Here is a 13,032-nt window from a genome sequence, read left to right on the forward strand (position 1 = left end):
GTTAATGTGGGCTTTCATGTGTCTTTCACTGAGGAGAGGCCTCCGCCTTGCCACTCTGCCATGAAGCCCAGATTTTTGGAGTGTTGCAGTGATGGTTGTCCTTCTGGAAGTTTCTCCCATCTCCAGACAGGATCTCTGGAGCTCAGACAGAGTGACCATCGGGTTCTTGGTCACCTCTCTTACCAAGGCCCTTCTCCCCCGATTGCTCAGTTTGGCCGGGAGGTCAGCTCTAGGAAGAGTCTTGGTTGTTCCAAACTTCTTCCATTAAAGAATTATGGAGGCCACTGTGCTCTTGGGAACCTTCAATGCAGCAGAGATTTTTTTGTAGGCTTCCCCAGATCTGTGCCTCGACACAATCCTGTCACTGAGCTCTGCAGGCAGTTCCTTCGACCTCATGGCTTGGTTTTTGCTCTGATATGCAGTCAGCTGTGAGACCTCATACAGACAGTTGTGTGCCTCTCCAAATCATGTCCAATCAATTGAATTTACCACAGGTGGACTCCAATCAAGGTGTAGAAACATGTCAAAGATGATCAAGAGAAATGGGAGCCACCTGAGCTAAATTTCAAGTGTCATAGCAAAGGGTCTGATTACTTATGTAAATGTGATATTTCAGTTTTTTATTTTTATTAAATTTGCAAAACCTTCTAAAATCCTGTTTTCTCTTTGTCATTATGGGGTATTGAGTGTAGATTGATGAGGGAAAAAATGAATTTAAACGATTTCAGCATAAGGCTGCAACGTAACAAAATGTGAAAAAAGTGAAGGGGTCTGAATACTTTCTGAATGCACTGTATATGTGCATGTTTGTATGACAATGCATCTGTATGTTTGTATGACAATGTATATGTGCATGTGTACAATGGAAAATGTACTCTTTCCTGTTGCTTGTGTTGTGGACTCACCATTCCTAAGAGTTCATTCAAAGATGCATTTAATCGGTGGAAACCAGAACGAAGTAATGGTGTTTAATTGACGATTGTGAAAAATATCCAAAGTGGCATTCTAGCTGTAATGAACTGCCCAGCAGCTGGACATGCGGGATGAGCCATGCGACGCTGGGGTTTGAACCCTACAATTTGCAGCAGGTGGAAGCGTTTGACCTCTGCGTGCCGCACAGTGCACCCCCTCCCCGAACCCCCACGCCCCTCAAATCTGGGCACAGCACAGGAGGATGGCATGAGGGAACAATCAGTCAGCGATTAAAAACAAAATAAAATCGGAAAAGGAACGAGTAATATAAGAAAAACGAATCGGCCGAGGTCGCGGTTGATCCGGTGTACCCGAGCCTGCGTTTTGGTTCAAAAGCATACGTTAAAGGGTCAGGGTCCACGCACTTACTGACTATTTGACTGCCTAGATCGTGGCGCACATTCGGAAATCTCACGACCGCCGTTTAAACACTCAAGTCGCGTGACCAAACCAAGACCCGCAGGCTCCCTACCCCCAGACCCCACCGATCCTGAAATACGATGAGTCTTCAAATTTTAATCCAAACACACCGATTTGCCGTGTTGAGGTAACGGGTGCACGAGGTGACGAGGTGAGCAGTTTACTTTGATCTGACATCCTGTTGGAAACTTATACCAATGGAGGTTCTGCGCATCATGTGTCGGTTGCGGTGATTAAAGACCATCCACAAAGGGTATATAATGGAGAAGGCAATCAAGCCTAATTTTGACCCAGAGAATTTGCCCAAAGTACCAAGGGCCCACTTTTGTAAAAAAAAAAACGAGGGGGGAGGCAAAGGAGACGGGGGTTAGTTCGAACACCAAAGTTCAGAGTCCAAAGATCAGAAAGAAACACAAACGTTTGAAATATTTTCAATATGTAGTTGAACATGATTAGAAATTGTATTTTTCCTTCTTAATTTATGGACAGACATGGTGTCTTAATAAAGTACGGCCTGGGCAGACTTTGATATTTCAGAAAAAAGTAATTAAATAGCAAAGGGTGCGATGTGGAGTGTTACTTATACCTACCAGGTGTTAGCACTTGATGGAATGATTGCACATGGTCAGTCAGCTGCTACCCACAATGCAGTGCAGAACAAGATAGTATAATTTTTAAATATGGTATGTATACATTGAGACATCGTGGATGTATATAATTGGACAAAAGGTCGGCGTTTCCTGGACTAAGAAATACTACGAGAGTACCTGGTTCTGAGGCCATTTTGAATGCCCCCCCGCAGGCTTAAGACAGACAGACAGACAGACACGCAGGCTTAAGACAGACAGACAGACACGCAGGCTTAAGACAGACAGACAGACACGCAGGCTTAAGACAGACAGACAGACATGTTCTTCTGAAGCCTTCCCTAAAGCCTCCATAGTTTTTTGTTTTTTTTTGGATACTGAATCGAGGCTCGTGAAAGAGCTGACATTTATTTCACAAACAAATCAACCAGACAAACAAAATATACAAAAAGAGGGAGCGGAAGACAAGATGGGGAGAGAAGGGGAAGCACACAACCACAACATTTGAGAGTAGGGAGAAGTGTGGGAGGGAGAGGGCTTGGGGGGAGGAGGCGTGGGAAGGGGGGGGGGGGGGGGGGGGAGAGGTATAAAACACAAGGGGACCGAAATTAGCAGGGGTAGAAAAGATCAAGGTTTTGGATGGGGGAGGATAAGAGATGGTGGTGAACAGCTGTTTTAAAGACCTGGAGGGTGGAGTGGGATTGAAGAGAGTGAGGGAGTTTGTTCCAGAGGCAGGAGAAAAGGGGAATGAAGGAGTGAAGGTGAGCAGAAAGTCTTGATTTTGGCAGTTTAACCATAAGAGGGTTGCAGGCAGATCTTGTGCGACCTGTAGGAATATTTGGGGGACAGAGCCCAGAGAGAGCTGGGGGGGGGCAAGGCCAGAGAGGGTTTGGGGGGGGATGCAACACACCCCTCAGAGCACCCCACCGGCAGTTCACGACATCCTCGGTCTGCGACTGCGGGGAGTTCGCCCTGGAGGGATTATAGGGCCCAGGTCCACCGCCGTGCCGGTCTCGCTGCTTTGCCCGAGTGTGCGGGATTAGCGCATCAGGTGCCGTGCGGGATGCACGGGGCGCGGTCGCGTTCTGATCCCGCATGAAAAATTCCCTTTGACGCGCTGGGCAGAGGCCAAGAGGTTCCTGCGGGGCTTTGTTCCACGCATACCTCGCGCTTTGAAGTCGCGAGTGGCTCCGACGGCTGCTGTTCATGCCTTGGATGGGAGTCGTCGGGTTTTGACGCGGGGTTATACCCAGAGCCCGCGGTCATTTTAGTTCATTCTCCGAACGAATTTAATGGCATGTTTTGTTGCTGTCGTTTTGTCTCCCGTTTCTCAGACTCTCTCCTTGAACACGCCGAGACTCCGCAGAACGTCTACGTGTTCATTCATGGACACGTTCTTCGACAAAAACGTCTGACTGCTTTGATTAATACACACCACCAATCATTTAAGGGTACTTATGAAATCAAACATGAGCAGGTAGGTTTAAAAGGTCCAATTTTGACAAAGCATGATCATACAGTGTGGAGGTGTAAGAGTAGTTGCACGTGGTTAAGACTTTTAGGTTGGGGTTTGCAGATTTTCCTCGAATCAATGTGGATAGGCCACACCGGGCTAGTCGGTGTCCCTGTAGGTGGTAGACAGATGGACAACTTTCCAACACTTTTGAGCCACCTTGAAAGCCCACTGATGCCAAAACAGGAAGGGATTTTCCACGTATCGGGCAATTTCATAGAACCACAGACATCAGCACTCCTGATTCTCACAAGAAACCCATAACGCAAGGATCAAGTGAGCAGGGAAATCTCCATATTGCATATGCAAGAGGTTGTGGAAGGATGTGTAGATTGAGAAAATCCAGGAGGATAGAGTAGAGAGGAAATGAAGGCTAAATGTGTTGGAGAAGAGGTTTGGTGGAAAAATAAAACTTCCGTAATATGTATATATAGGGTCGGTACAACAGTAATGCCTCTTATTTTACGTCTTGCCATATATAATTGTAACTACGACTGGAATGACACTCGGGAGAGTGCATACCTCCTTCAGGCTGAACAGTTTACATTTTGCATCCCATCGATAGGGCGGATCTTCACCAAAATCGAATCAATTGGTCCTTGTCGCCCACTGAACCTGTCCACCAAGTTTTGGCCGATTCCGTCCATAACGTTTTGAGATATCCTGCTCACCGACACACATCAAAACGATGACAGAATAAATGAAAGGTGCAGGGAATTCGTGCACACACGTGGCAAATTTGAAGTTATTTTTCCACATCATCGTCCACATTTTTCCACATCATCCACGATGGTTAGGAGGTTTCATTTGGAGGATGATGGGTCCTCATGGTGATGATGATGGGTGATGATGGATGATGATGATGATGGGATGATGACCTCATGATGATGATGACCCATCATCATGATGATGATGACATGATGATGATGATGGGATGATGACCTCATGATGATGATGATGATGACCCATCATGATGATGATGATGACCCATCATCATGATGATGACCTCATGGTGATGGGATGATGACCTCATGGATGATGATGCGATGATGATGGGATGATGGGTCCTCATGAGATGATGGGTCCTCATGGGATCATGGGATGATGGGTCCTCATGATGATGTGTCCTCATGAGATGATGGGTCATGGGATCATGGGATGATGGGTCCTCATCATCATCGTTTTTTTTCCACATCGCGTCCCTGGTGATGGGTCCTCACCGACACATAAAAACGATGGCAGAATAAATGAAAGGTGCAGGGAATACGTGCACACACGTGGCAAATGTGAAGTTATTTTTCCACATCGCCTCTGTCAACTGCAATGCGCCAAACAAACTTGTATTCCCGGGGTCACCGCAGTTTCAGGCCGACCATTTCGTATGGAGGTGGGAGAAATTATTTTTGCACCTGGCCTCGACCTGTGAAGAGGTTTCCTTGTTTCAGGACCCGCTGAAGGTTTTGCCAGCTTTTCCTCTTCTTTTTCTTTGTAGCCCTTTACAAATTAGTGGCTCGGTGGCAAACTTCAACAAATAAATAAAAACCGATGAACATCCACTAGACTCGAGGAACCTCTGCCCAGTAAGAAATTCACCAACAGTTCTCCGCTTCGTGTGCACCTGTAGCCAGGCAGCACTTTTGAAAGTGTGTTGTGATGTTGTCACGCGATCAATCACAGTGCCGCTCAACCCAAAATGGCCGGGATATTATAAACCTTTCACCTGTGATCTCGCGTAGCTTCCCTTCAAAACTGAAAAATAAAAGGCACTACTTTCATGCTGACCCGAACAGTTCCGAATAAAACGCACCGCAAATGGTTTCCTCAATAACGTTCCTCCAATGATAACAATAAGCTGTATAGTTCAACACTTTATTTTGTTGTCGGGGTTGTGAATATAACGTCGCACTCCAGCACAATAAATCAAGGCATTGCGAGGTGGGGGAGACAAAACTTTACAAAACCAAGTCGAGTAAAAATGATGCCCTTCCAGTTTACCTTATCCACTCCACAGTTGTTGGCAAGATGGCTTCCCTCGATTACTACCAAGGGCTGACATGTTTTCAAATATATATCTCTCACATTTGCGCCCCTTTGGTTGCATTGACACTTTAAATGCAGCGATACATTTGAGCTGCCGGCTAAGGATTAGATGTAGAGATGGCGGTCGCACAATATACTGCGATTTGAATAACCCAAAGTGATAATTCGCCTCCCACTGGGAAACTGCTGGGCCCAGGGGAGGGTTGGAATGGTTAGGAGGAAGGGGTAGGGGGTAGTGGGGGTAGTGAGGGTAGTGAGGGTAGTGAGGGTGCACACGAACACCAATAAACGGGAAACAGAAAATAATGTAAAATGTTCAGTCGGGTGTCCATTAAAAACTCACGCCGGATGCAATTCCTTACAAATGCAATGAGAACATTGGAGCAGAACACAGAGGTACGTCAGGGTATAGATCAGGGTAGAAGTTTGACTTTTCTTCTTTGCTGGTCACATATAGGCAATTGCAGCCTCAAGGCATGGAGGAAGCACCATTGTTCGGTCGAAGAGGGAATCTGGTCTGTGGGGGAAAGAAAGAAGTAGAGATAGGGAGATAATGAAGAGGGGATGGACAGAGGGGGTGGAGAGAAGGGGAGGAGAGAAGGGGAGGAGAGAAAGGGGGAGGAGAGAAAGGGGGAGGAGAGAAAGGGGGAGGAGAGAAAGGGGGAGGAGAGAAAGGGGGAGGAGAGAGGGGGTGGAGAGAGGGGGTGGAGAGAGGGGTGGAGAGAAGGGGAGGAGAGGGGGTGGAGAGGGGGTGGAGAGAGTGGGTGGAGAGAGGGGGAGGAAAGAAGGGGAGGAGAGGGGGTGGAGAGAGTGGGTGGAGAGAGGGGGTGGAGAGAGGGGGTGGAGAGTAGAGGGACAGGAGAAAAGAGAGGAAGAGACAGAAGCGCAGGCTTTTATAGTGAAGGGTTTCCAACAGTCTGCTGAACTTTATACACGGTGGGTCATCAATTTAAGACAGCTGCTCCTTTGCTCTTGCAGGGAGAGGCAAAAGTTTTTCAAAGAGGCCTCGGGAAGAACATGCGTGCACTTGAAGGAAGTGATAAAATGGGAAGGCCGCAAAAATAAAGGCTGCCTCTGAAAACGAGAATGTGGGGCAGGAAGGAAACACCTGTTCAGGAAATTGCGCTGTGTGTGTGTGTGTGTGTTGGGGGGGGGAGGGCAGTGTGGGGTGGGGAGGACTTGAGTGGGGGAGGGGACAAGGGTAAGTGGAAGGAAAGGAGGAGAGGATGGGGAAGGTGGGAGAGCAGAGCTGTGATTTTGCTTATATGCGTTCATCCGTTGCCTGGGCCATTGTCTAAAACATTTCCTTCCAGCTTTTCATCACAAAGAGCACCGTGACTCGCTCAACCCGATGGAAGAGCGACGTTTACCCGTGCTCGCAAACACATGCTGCCCAGTGAGAGATTTCACTGAGAATAAGAGTGCGCGTTTAAACCAAACCTCGAACTCGAGTCTCTGTTTCCCCTTAAAAAGCAACAAAATTGTGGACCTCACAATGGAGACGTTATTTTACATCATGAATCTCCTTCTCCACGCAGGACGTCACCATTTCATACGGACTTTCACACCACGTTGTAGTGACGGGAGAAAGAGGGAGAGCCGCACATCTCAAGGTAGCTCCGTCTTTGTCAGGATAGAAAACTTACTTTTAGTTTTCCCAGGAAGCAAGGTGTAGACGATGTCCCCCTGTTGAGGCCGCGAGGTGTTGAGAAGTGCAGGACGCAAGGTCAGCAAATTGTCAAAGCGAAGTTCCCGCACGACCAGAGGAGAAGAGCCTGGGGAGTAAACAAGCGGCAGAGAGGGCCAGTCAGAATATTGTTTACGTTGAATAATGTACACAAAGCAAGGCGCAAACAAAAGGCTGCTTGTTCCCCGGGTCGTGTTACGGTGAAATTCGGTGAGAGAGCTGAGAGGAACACCCAAAGATAACAGAAATCGTGATCGTTTTGGAGCCATCCTCCATGAGGCTTTGATACAACACGGCCAAGACCTCAGAAAAAATAAACACACTGGAAATCTTCGACACAATTTCTAAAAACAGTATGGAAATCATGAGCAAATTCCACGATTCGGAAAAAAATAAAAAACAGCAACACCAGAAGAAACAGCAACACAACACAGAAAAAAGTAATAATAGCCACGGTGACAATTTCACCGAGGAAGATCGATTGAAGGTTGGCGATGCGATCGCCCACATGATGGGCGGAGGTTAGATTGTGTGAGCTTAACGGCCTTTTTTGTATGTGTGGGCGAGAGGGGTAGGGGGTGGAGCGAGCATGGCATGTTGGCCTGGTGCCAGGAGAAACTAGCTCCAGCTCGGCTGCTCAACTTGTAAATGAAGTTAATGAATGTGAAAAAGCCTTTCCGTGTCGTCCTCAGAAGGAGCGCCTGAGCCGATAAAATACTCATGAATATTGAAGTTCGGAGAACTCCCGGGGACATCTCAGGAGAGGTGGTTGAAACATGTCCACAATCCATATGGCTACCTCCACAGTGGTCGACTGTCTTGCTTGAGCAGACTTATTTTACTTTTCCTGCATGACCTCAAACAACGTTTTTGGCAGTACGTGCTTTCAAGCAACCGAGTGCAATACAAAGTGAACCATGTACCAATTGCACAGAGAACTATCCATGCGTGTCCCGGTGGCACCGATAACTCCCAATGCATGTTGTGGTGGCACCAAAAACTCCCAATGCATGTTGTGGTGGCACCAAAAACTCCCAATGCATGTTGTGGTGGCACCAAAAACTCCCAATGCATGTTGTGGTGGCACTGAACTGCCAATGCACGTCTTCGTTACACAGAGAACTCTGCACATGTGTGTTGACAGTCTCTCTCCATGCTGCCGAAATGTCTGTCGAACGAACCGATGGAGGGGAGGGGACTCGGAGATCATTTCTACAAAGAAAATATGCAATTCCAACCCAGGAAGGCTGCTGCACGAACCACACTCTACACATATTGGGGTGCTGCTGATATTGGTGCAGGAGAGAGGAGGGTAAGACCTGTCCAACAATAAATAGAATAGAACGGACATGCTGTCAATTGCTGCTTCCACAGCCGTTATTGCTGGATGTTCAGCAGAATGTATTCTAAAAGTGCTCGGTATACATGGAATTCTGGGAAATAAGAGCCCGGTGAAGCTGCTGCACACCTGGCATGATGCCATTTATCTTTACAAGCTTAAGAAAATTGTAAAATAATATCCCAACCTGTCCCTATTAAGAAGAACCATTGTTGGTATGTCAATAATCCTCTGCCACGCAACTTTAGAATGAGCCTCAATTTTTTTTTTATCCCCACACTTTTTGAAAACAACAAAAAACGAGGGGATATTGTAATCGGGTCTGTCTGTCTGTCTGTCTGTCCACTCATCTTTCCGTCCGTGCGTCACGCTAGCTCCTCCGAAACATTTGGGCAGAATTTCACCAAACATGGTAGTTATGATCTCCGCATATTAAGAAAGTGCAAGAACATTTTCCTTTTTGGCCCTGCCAAAAAGAAAAATTCCAAATTTGATATCGAATCATTCCTGATGGAACTTTTTGCCATCTTTTAACTTTGCTTTAGGTGGGAAGCGTGGGAATGTGCGAAGGCGCACCATCAACGTCACTCCGGTTGTATTTAATGTGTCAAAGAACCTAAAACAAATGCAGATTTGAGGTTGAATCGTTTTTTCCCCTAATCATTCGCTGCTTTGGCCTGAAAATAAATACATTTGGAAGAACATCAAATAATAAATGGAAAGCGAATTAAAACCCCCCAGTTTTGAGCGGCCGTCGTTGTCCATCTGCAGTACAGAAAGTGACGCCAAGGCAGGATCAGGATCTACAACCTGAGGATTAAATGGCAAAGCAGGTGCACCCTCCCCTCGCCGTCCGCCCACATGCTACCCCGAGCATGTACGTAAAAAGGCACCGGTAATGTAATGGCGCCACGTGAGTTACGGTTGCCGGGATGGTTCGGAGACAAACAGCAATGGCGGTGACACAGGTGGCTATGACACAGGCGGCGGTGCACACCGCGCAGCTGCTGCTGGCGTGATGCATGGCTGTGGCACGCATCCCAGAGTCTGTGCTCCCTGCACGGCAGGCGCACTGTGTCGTGCTTCAAACCGACATCGAAACAAGCCAGAGGGGAGGAAAGGTTCACCGCAAAGGAGGAGGGTGGAAAAGCAGCACTAGCAAACACATTTCGTTCACCAGAAGACACTCGACACAACACGAAACACTTTATTTTCTATTATTTTTAAATGCAGCTGTGCATAGTCTTGCTGGATTCCAAACAACAACGCAGAACCTCCAACTGACCCTCTTTCCCACATCCCATCCCACACCTGCTGCCCTACACCCAACCTCCCTCCCCAACCTCCCTCCCCACTTTCTGAAGACAAATGGGAGAGAAACAGGTGTGCATGTTTATGTATACAAGGGTTTATCAGCAAGTCCCTGACATAGACCGCAAGAAAAATACCGGTGATTGTTCAGTTAAAAAGGTCAAATTATTTTGTCCCAAACGTTGCTTGGTGGACATGTGCACATTTCGATCTTGCATTGGAGAAAACCGATTGCGGAACATTTCCAGAAAAAGGTAATTTTAAATAATACATTTACACAAAAACAGCAAGCAATGCTCGGATAAACAAATACACCAAAGAGTAAGATCACGTGGGAAAACCACGTGTGTTGCGTTTTAAACCGAGTATCTTATCCTCCCCATCGGGCAAACACAGATGCGTCCCAAGATTCTTTTCACCCACGGAATACCTGTCCGTCGCTCGTTTGTCCTCGCACATAGCCATCGCTCCCATCTATCACCTTCATCCACGGGCATGTTTCCCAAGGACGATTACGTGGCGATGGCGGAGGTGTTGAAAAATGTGACTAGGGACGTTCCAGAGGCATATCCCTGGGACTTGTACCCGTCTCAGTGTCGAGATGGCGTCATAGCTCAAGCACTGCCAGCTGTGTCAATGCCATCCACCATGATGCAGGTGCACGGGCCCTCATCGGAGGGAGGGCGATTGGCGTGACGAGCACTTACCGCATGCAAGTATTGGTCTCAGATGAGAAGATAGTTGGTTGGACAAAAAGTGAACAAAATTCAGTGCCGAAATTTTGGGACTTGAGAATAATTTATTGATTCAAAGAAATATAAATACTGGGATTCCAAGCATATTAGACAAAGGTGCCCATTTTTCAAGAAATCTCATTGATAGAGTAACATCTTAACTCATTGTACCTTTTATTTTCTCCTCTGCTCAAATTGTACTCCCCTGACCCCCGCTCAATTTAGCCCTTAAACAAAAACAACACCACCTTTTTCGTAAAACCATTCCTCGAAGCAATTATAACTAGAGAGGTCAGAGAACATCTTTCCCTGTGCAGTCTTAAAATAAAAAGTCACATTGAAAAACGTATTCTAAAAGTTTACCGCCATTGATGCGGTGTCTTATACACCACTTTATTTAACATGTCCAAGTACTGCTAAACTGAACGGTTTTAAAAGTGGCAAAAATGTGATTTGTGTTCTAATAAAGTATTCAGGTATATAATTCAATTTAAATATTAGAACGGCACTCAGTACAGAGCATACCTCCGCCAGGTGAACAGTTTACATTTTGTATCCCAGAGTAGACCAGAAAAATCACAACACAGAATCACATTTAATCAAAATCATCCATCCACAACTTTGAGATATCCTGCTATGTATCGTTTTTGGTCATATCTCCCAATGGTGAAGAATCACTTTTAAAAATTCTACTAGCCGGATCCAAATCCTCACCAAAATCTAATCATTTCATCCTTGTCACATACGCTACATCTCTGCCAAATTTCGTCCGAATCCGTCCTTAACTTTTTGAGATATCTTGCTCACAGACAAACAGGGGTGAAAACATAATTTCCATCCACCTTTGGTGGCAGAGGTAAAAATAAACATTTTAAGGGTTGAAGAAAAAAAAAAAAAAAGGAAGTTTTCCACTGCAGACACAGTATCTTATACACCTCCCTATCTACCACGCTACATTAGTTATTTGTGCCTGTTGTTTTTGTCATCATGGCATCCTTAAAAACAGCATGCTTCCTGTTTGGAATGATTTTCAATTTTGTTTGACTGCCAGGTGGGGAGGCAGAGTAAAAAAAAAATATCTCACGCCTCTGCTCATGCGCGATCGGGCCAAATTCAGAGCTAAAATACTGCTAAACTACAGGTTCAAAGTACTGTATGACATTCCATTTAAACGAAGTCGTTCATCAATCATAAACTGATATTTATTGACAGAAGGACAGAGACTGACAGACAGAAGTGAAGCAACTGCTTAACCCCACTATTCGCTTTGTGTGTGTGGGGTAACTAATGAAGAAATTCTGTTGTGGATGGGATAACTCTCCCAGAAATTGCTGATTTAGTATGATCTGTAATACTTGCTCTCATGGAGAGTGGCACTATGCCATACATATTTAAAGAGAGAACTGGGGTCATCCTCCCACCCCAAATAAAAACCCTGGGATTATTTAAATAAATCGAACCGCCTTTAAGCTTCCCGTGCACCAGTTTGCCGTTCAGATGATCTGGAGTGTATATAAACAACCTGAAAACATGTCTCTGGCGACTGCGTCGGCAGAAGCATAAAAGAAGTGCACGCACACATGCACAATGACTATTGTACAATCCGTCTTGACAGACAGGACAATTGCCCCAGAATTGGCATATTTTACTCTGACTTGTAATACCCCCTCCCAACGGGAGCGGCGCTGTGCCTTACATATCAGCATGGAGAGAATTGGGATGCTTCCACCGCCTCCCTTTCCCCACCTTTAACTCCCGGGACTACAAATTCATCTAACCACCTAAAACCTTCCTGTGCATGCCCCAAATTCAACCACACGTTTTCAACTCATTCTGCACAGCAGGTCAGGAGTGCACAGACATCAAACAAACAAACTCACAGACACCTCAATATAGAGTACGATGATTTCCTGAACAGCAATGGTTACATTAGTTATTGTTACGGATTCGTCACTTCCGTCTTTGTGGTTATCATCCACTTGAAGCATTTTTAGTTTCATGTATCTATATAATAATAGCGTAAGGACTCGACTTTGTTATCCCTTTTACGCCGCGCCCAGTGACCCGATGCCCACGGCACTAATGGATTTAAGATCTACGAACCGCGCGCTTTGTTTATCACGACAGCCATACTCTAAAAATCTGAATTAGCTGACGTTGGGGCCCAAAAGCATCCGATTAACTGCCGATATGATGCCATCTTACGACGCCATCGTATTGGCGTCTGTTGGGCGAAGGCGAAGCAAGCCGTCCGCTGATTGGACAGGCGAAGGCGAAAGCAAGCCGTCCACTGAGTGGACAATACAGAGCATGCATTTGTGCCGGTGTCGGCGATCGTTGTTCATATACGCACTCTTCATTCTCATCTTTCTTCCTAACTCTTACTCGGACAAGCAAATCCCCTATGCCATCCATAATGGTACACTCTA

The 13,032-nt window shown here is 46.2% G+C and overlaps 1 protein-coding gene across 1 annotated transcript in view; it reads right to left on the reverse strand.

Moving 5' to 3' along the window:
• Positions 1-5,347: 5,347 nt before the first annotated feature.
• The window catches only part of LOC137433862 (small integral membrane protein 11), a 34,863-nt gene continuing 27,178 nt past the window's right edge, over positions 5,348-13,032 (reverse strand). Inside the window, exons 2-3 of the mRNA XM_068126271.2 lie at positions 7,179-7,307; positions 5,348-6,049 (exon numbers count right to left, since the gene is read on the reverse strand). The gene's annotated coding sequence lies outside the window, so the exon portion shown is untranslated. The remainder of the gene's footprint in view (positions 6,050-7,178; positions 7,308-13,032) is intronic.

The sequence above is a fragment of the Myxine glutinosa genome, chromosome 10 (genome assembly GCF_964187855.1).
Source record: "Myxine glutinosa chromosome 10, kmMyxGlut1.1, whole genome shotgun sequence".
Lineage (NCBI taxonomy): Eukaryota > Metazoa > Chordata > Myxini > Myxiniformes > Myxinidae > Myxine > Myxine glutinosa.